General features: G+C 45.2%; 1 protein-coding gene across 5 annotated transcripts in view; it reads left to right on the top strand.

Moving 5' to 3' along the window:
- The first annotated feature begins 271 nt into the window (after positions 1-271).
- Positions 272-6067, top strand: part of GREB1L (GREB1 like retinoic acid receptor coactivator) — a 218130-nt gene continuing 212334 nt past the window's right edge. For 2 of the 5 annotated variants that reach the window (XM_045008100.1, XM_045008097.1), the window contains exon 1: positions 330-462. The gene's annotated coding sequence lies outside the window, so the exon portion shown is untranslated. Of the gene's footprint in view, positions 549-6067 lie in introns of all 5 variants that reach the window. The other 3 variants (XM_045008101.1, XM_045008099.1, XM_045008098.1) reach the window with 3 other exon arrangements.

Below are 6067 nucleotides of genomic sequence, written 5' to 3'. Positions count from 1 at the left end.
CAGGCAGGCCTTGACCAACCCCAGCTCCACTTCTCACCTCCCCCTCCACAGACAGGCGGTGACCACCCCCAGCTCCACCTTTCTCGCGCTCCCCCGGCCAGCCCCCAGCTCCACCTTTCTCGCCCCGACCAGCCCCGACCACCCCCCAGCTCCACCTTTCTCGCGCTCCCCCCGGCCCCGACCAGCCCCCAGCTCCACCTTTCTCGCGCTCCCCCCGGCCCCAGCTCTCCGGCCCCCCAGCTGACTCCGTTCCCCTGCTGTCAGAGCACGAGGGGCGGCACCTGCGGGGTCCGCCCCCGTCTCCTCCCCTCTCCTCCTCCAGCCGGAGAGCCAGAGACCCAGCGGGAGAGACCAGCGGCGGTAGCGCAGGCAGGGGATTCGCAGCGCAGCCTCTCGGCGTGCGGGGAAAAGGGGGCTTTGGGGGGCTCGGAGCGCGCTGGACCCTTCTCTCCGCCCCGCACGGTAAGGGGCGGCCCCGGCCGGGCCCTGCGGCTCGGGGTCCCTGGCTCGCCTGAGCCTCTCCTGGCCCCGCTGGGGAGGACACAAAGGTAGCGGAGCTGAGGCAGGGAGCGGGGTCCGCTGCTCGCTCGCTGTGTCAGTCACCCCGGGAGCGCGGCTCGGAGTTAATTGAGCTCTGTCAGCATAACGCCTATTTACCCTGGCTGCGCATCAGCCCTCCGGGGCTCCGGCCCTTTGTTACCGCTCTGCGTGCAGGGCAGTAGCGCGGTGCCGGGGGCAAGCCCCACGGGGCTCGGGCAGCTGCGCGCGTGGAAACCCCTCGGGAGGGAAGGTGGCGCGGCGGCGCCGCTGGGCGTGGGAGGGATTCGGGGGGTGCAGGTGGTTGGTTCTTCTGTAGCTTCTCCCTCCCCAAAAGTTACTAGGCCAAAGGCTCGCCAATAGGCGGCTCAGTTGCGTTGCTGCTAGCGAGATGCCGGTATAGCTCGATTAATAAACTAGTGTCAGGAAGGGGGGGTGGGGTGGATCAGGTCCCGGGGTGGGGTTTGTTGATGAACGTTTCCCGAAACGCCCGAGCCCGCATTTTGCTCATGTTGACAATGAAGGCGCACTTGGGCTTTCCTCTTTTGCCGTATGGTTTTGGGATTATTTGCTGTGTGCGTGAACCGCACTGATGTGTTGACAGTTGGAGGTGACCGTAGTTTTACTCTGAGACACGAGGCAAGGGATATATAAATAATGGGAGGATGGCAGCGTAGTATTTTACTAATTCTGTTGTTGATTAATTTATTTTGGCTTTAGTCTTTATTTGCATGAATTGTCTAGCGAGGCTTACTTTAAGAAGTTCCACATGATAAAAAAAAGCAAATGCTTTTGATCATAATACGTCTGCTAAACTACAGGGTACCTCTTGTCACTTTGAAGTACAAGCTGGCTTTCTTTTTAATGATTTCCTTTATTGTCACATTCTCTCACTTGCCTGACTTCTTTGCTAGTGTAAAACAAGTTTGGGAAACTGGTTTTGAAGTGAAGTGGGATGCAGTTTTCAAAAAGCATCTGAGTAATCTGAAAATTCCAATAATTTTCCTTTTATTATTTTGAAAGAACAACATTTTAACCCATCATATTTGCTTTAATTTTATGGAGAAATGTTTGAACCCTGAAGTATTTTGGAGGGTAGACCAATCGTCTCAGCTCAATGGCCCCAAACCTGCAAACACTAATGCATATGCTGCACTTTAAGCACATTATGTCACATACTCAAAGTTCAGCACATATGTGTTTGTAGGATCAGGACCATAAATGTTTACTGTCTTTGGCAAATACCTTGAAAGTGTGAGATCAAAACATGCCTTTTGGTTTCCCAGAATTAGTGACTGTGGTGGCTTCCCCATGAAATAAATGTTTTTAGGGAAATATATTATTTTATTTTTTCCACACAAAATGACACAGTTCAAATGAAATATAATTAAAACTATTTAAAATTATAAATAAAAAGATGTTAAAAGAACAATAGTCTTTCATAATTTGAGATTAGTGGAAGTCACAAAAGAAGGATTTTTTTAAAAATTATTTAGAGCTAATAGACTCAATAGGTATTAACTCCTGTTGACAATAGTTTCTTGCACTTGACCTGATAAGAGAGAGTTTGGGTGGCCCTTCACAAAGTCCTACCAGATTGAAGGACTGGCAGAAGGATTCCAGCAGTTTTTCATCTGAAAGGCCTAAGTATACAGTATATTCCGCTTTATTTTTCCTCTGTTGTTTGGTATTTGACCTATAAATAAACATGAAGGCCTTATACTGATTGCCAAGCCTATTATGTGAACATTAATTCAGTGTTACTTCCCCACTAATTCCATCATATAGAGACTTTATTTTTTCTGAAGACATTAATAAACCCTTATCCAAATGAAATTGCTAGTCAAGTTCTCTTAAAAACAAAAAGCTATGGAATTGGTGTGTTTTGGTTTGGTTTTGTTTTGTTTGCAAGAGAAGAAAAAATCTCTGTATATTCCCCAGCCTTTTAGGAGATAAGATTAGAAAAATCATCTAACGCTTTCAGGCTTGGAACCTAAACATGTGCATAATTTTACTTATATAAGTAGTCCTACAGAAACTATGGACTACTCTCATGAGTATAATTAAGTGCATGCTTAACTGTGAGCAGGGTTTGGTTTCATACCTGAAAGTACAAATACCTGTTTGGATAGGTTAACAAATATGCAGTATAGCCTTAAAATTTCACAGTGCTTGCAAAGCATGTATTTTTGAATTATTTAATAAAATAAATTAGTATAAAATATTTTGCATGTTTCTGCACATTTTGTCACCCCAGATTATTACAATATTACAGCCAACCAGAAATATTGGGAGTAGGCAATAACGCAGTAGGACTAGATTTGCAAAAGGATTTAGATGCCTAGCTGCCATTTTATGTGCCTAAATCCCAGAATCGGGTCTCATGAGATCTAAAAAACCTCCACATCACTGCTTCCCAGCTTTGTAGGCATGTAAACTCACCTGGCACCTCAGTTTTTGCAGTAAAGTTTTGCCTCTGAGCACGTGTGTTTCAGCCCCTGCTGGGCATCTGGACACCTAAGCCCCAGACCGATGCACATATGGGGGAAAAGTAAGGGTTTGTCTGCTTGACTTGCCTGCGGGGCCCAGTCCAGTAGGTTTTCTCTGAGCTTGCCTACTGGATTGGGTCCTTATAGGTGGTCTTATGCAAAATGGAGGAGTAGCGCTCTCACTCCTTTTAGTCCAGTGGTTAGGGTACTCATGGGAGACCGCTGAGACCTACATAAGAGGGGGAAGGGATTTGTCACCTCTCAGGTGAGTGCCCTAACTGGGCTATCGGATGTTCTGGTGTGTTTGAAGGTGTCGCATTGTGAATAAACAGTGAAAGAATCATTATGCCAGAGACAGCGAGCAAGCAAGCAGGGCCAGCTCGAGGCACCAGCATTCCAAGCTGGTGCTTGGGGTGGCAATCTGCAAGGGGCGGCAGTCCTTGTTGTTTTGCCCCCAAGCAGCGCGCCGAATTGCCGCCGCGGACGGCGGGGGCAGTCCGTGTGCCCTTATGGCAGCACGCACGTTTCTGCAGCGGCGGCAATTCGGCAGCAGCTTCTATGTTTAGCTGTCCACGGCAGCTTCAGCTAAACATAGAAGCTGCTGCTGAATTGCCACCGCTGCGGAAACGTGCATGGCGCCCTAAGGGCACACGGACTGCCCCCACCGTCCACGGGGGCAATTCGGTGCGCTGCTTGGGGCGGTGAAAACTGTAGAGCCGGCCCTGCAAGCAAACATAAGAATGACTACATAGCCTGGTGGTTAGATCAGTCACTTGAGAGGTGGGAGATCCAGGATCTAGTCCCCTGGCTCCAATGACTTTCCTTAATTATTTACCCACCATGGAACAGCTTCAATAGGAGAAACTGAGGGAACCCCACATGACAATATCCCAGTGATTAGGGCACTCACCTGAGAGGTGGCAGATCCCTGTTCAGATCCCTTCAGCTTGAGGGTGGACTTGAACTGGAGGTCTCCCACATCCCAGGTGACTACCCTAACTACTGGGCTAAAAGTTATAAGGGAAGTGGTTTCCTCTTTTGCTCCTGGCTTCATACCAAAACTGTGTAGGTGCTCAATGCCAAGACAGGGTTTGCAGATAAGAATCCCAAGCAGAAGAAGATGCCTCTTTGCAGCTTGGATTTAGGTACCTATCTCAGAGGGGGGGCAGGGTTTAGCACAAGCCCCTCAGTTTGACACCTCCCATTGGCTAGTTTTGGTGAGGAGCTGCCTAGGGTGCTGGCTTTTGTAAATCCCATTTTGAGGCATCTGTCCCTCCCCATTCATTATATAGGGAGGCTAGGTGCCTAGCACAGGCTTTGTGCATCCCATTGATTTTTCTAGGCTCCTGAAAGTTAGGCATAGCAATGTTCAGGGTAACCATGCCTAAGTTCCTTTGTGAATCTAGCCCTGGTGTAAATTGCAAGTGCACTATGTGTATACTGTGTTACAAGAGGGAATATTGAGAGAGTTGGGAGATAATGGACAAGTTGAATGTTGAGCTTGTATTATGATATGGTTAAAAATGTGATTTTTTTTTTATTATCCTGTGCAGAGGCATTATACCATGGAACAAAGGGATGATAGTATAGCTATGTGAAATGTTTGCATAAATTCAAAACACACCCCAAATCAGGGCTAGTTCAAAGTTTTCTTAAGACCATAAATATAAGCCCTGGTCCTTGAAAGTTGAGTGGAACTGGGTTGCTGCACTTTGTAAACACAAGGAAGGAGAGGAATTGTTTAACATAATTCAAACAGCTATGTCTAGGAGTTATGGGATAACAGTGAGCAAAATATTTTTTTTAGGCTAAATGTGGTTGTGTGTGTGGAGGAGAGTTCTTGTTGAGACACACAGTTGCTGAGGCATCTAAAACTAGACAGAAATAGTACTCAAGGATAAACTGTAGGAAACAGTTCACCAATTAGTAGTGGGATAAACAAGACAATCTAATGGGTCTTTGCCCAAAATTTCATTACATATTTTCAGGACACTTTAATATGGTATAATTGTTATCTAACCTGGATGAAAATAAAAATTTGAGTAGTGTGCCTTTCTTTTGTGTAGCATATTTCATTCAAAAAGATCCTAACGTGCTTTTATGTTTTATGTGTATGTTCTGTTTCTAATTGTTTCACCAACCACTGAAATGCAGCCAACTCTGGGTGAAATGTGGCAGCTGTTAACCAGGCTTAGCAGCAGTCCACAGTAATTCAAGATGGGAAGTGAAGAAGAATACCATGCCTAATTGAAACAACAGGGGGCATTTGGATAGGTAATTGACAAAACCTGGAACTTGGGCAAGATGCCAGGAAATCACATCCTTACTCTTGTGAAAAGTATCATGAAATCTTTAATGTGAAAGTGTATCAGAGCTTTGGTTTTACATCTTAGACTATATAGCCCCTTCAAGATTTTAAGCAACTCATGTATTAGGTGGTTGACTTTAGAAGATATGGCCCCTTCAGGACTTAAAATTTTGCATACTCTTGCACCATCTCTCTTACATAATAGGTGGTTGAATTTAGAAGAGATGTTTTCAGTTGTTTATAGAAGATAAGCCTGGAAAAGAGAACGGTTTGTGAAGTACAGCTAACAAATGGAGAGACAGGAGTAGGCCTTCACATGTTGACAAGGATATCCTTTGTGGGGTTAATGCTGTGAACTTCACCTTATTAGATATTAACAAGCAATGAAAATAGTTATATTCTGAAGTCATTTGAATAGTCATGTTACATTAACAAAGGTAAAGTGACAACAAACTTTCACTGTCTCAATAAAATGATACAATTGTATTTGTGCAGTGCAGGTTTTGAAAAATCTTATCTTCTCAGAGCTTTTCTTTACAAATGTTCTGAAAAGAATATCTCTGGTATGAATAACAATGCAAAAACACTGCCTAGAATAACCTTTATGTTAAAAACAGCTTTTTTGAGGGAGAAAAACAGTAATAGTTAATACTGTATTTTAACATGCAAATTCAGGCCTTTAATGTACATTTTTGCACACCCCACACTCCTCTTGAGTTCAGTGGAGTTTGGG

The sequence above is a fragment of the Mauremys mutica genome, chromosome 2, assembly GCF_020497125.1.
Source record: "Mauremys mutica isolate MM-2020 ecotype Southern chromosome 2, ASM2049712v1, whole genome shotgun sequence".
NCBI lineage: Eukaryota > Metazoa > Chordata > Testudines > Geoemydidae > Mauremys > Mauremys mutica.
This window is presented reverse-complemented; position numbering and strand designations above follow the sequence as displayed.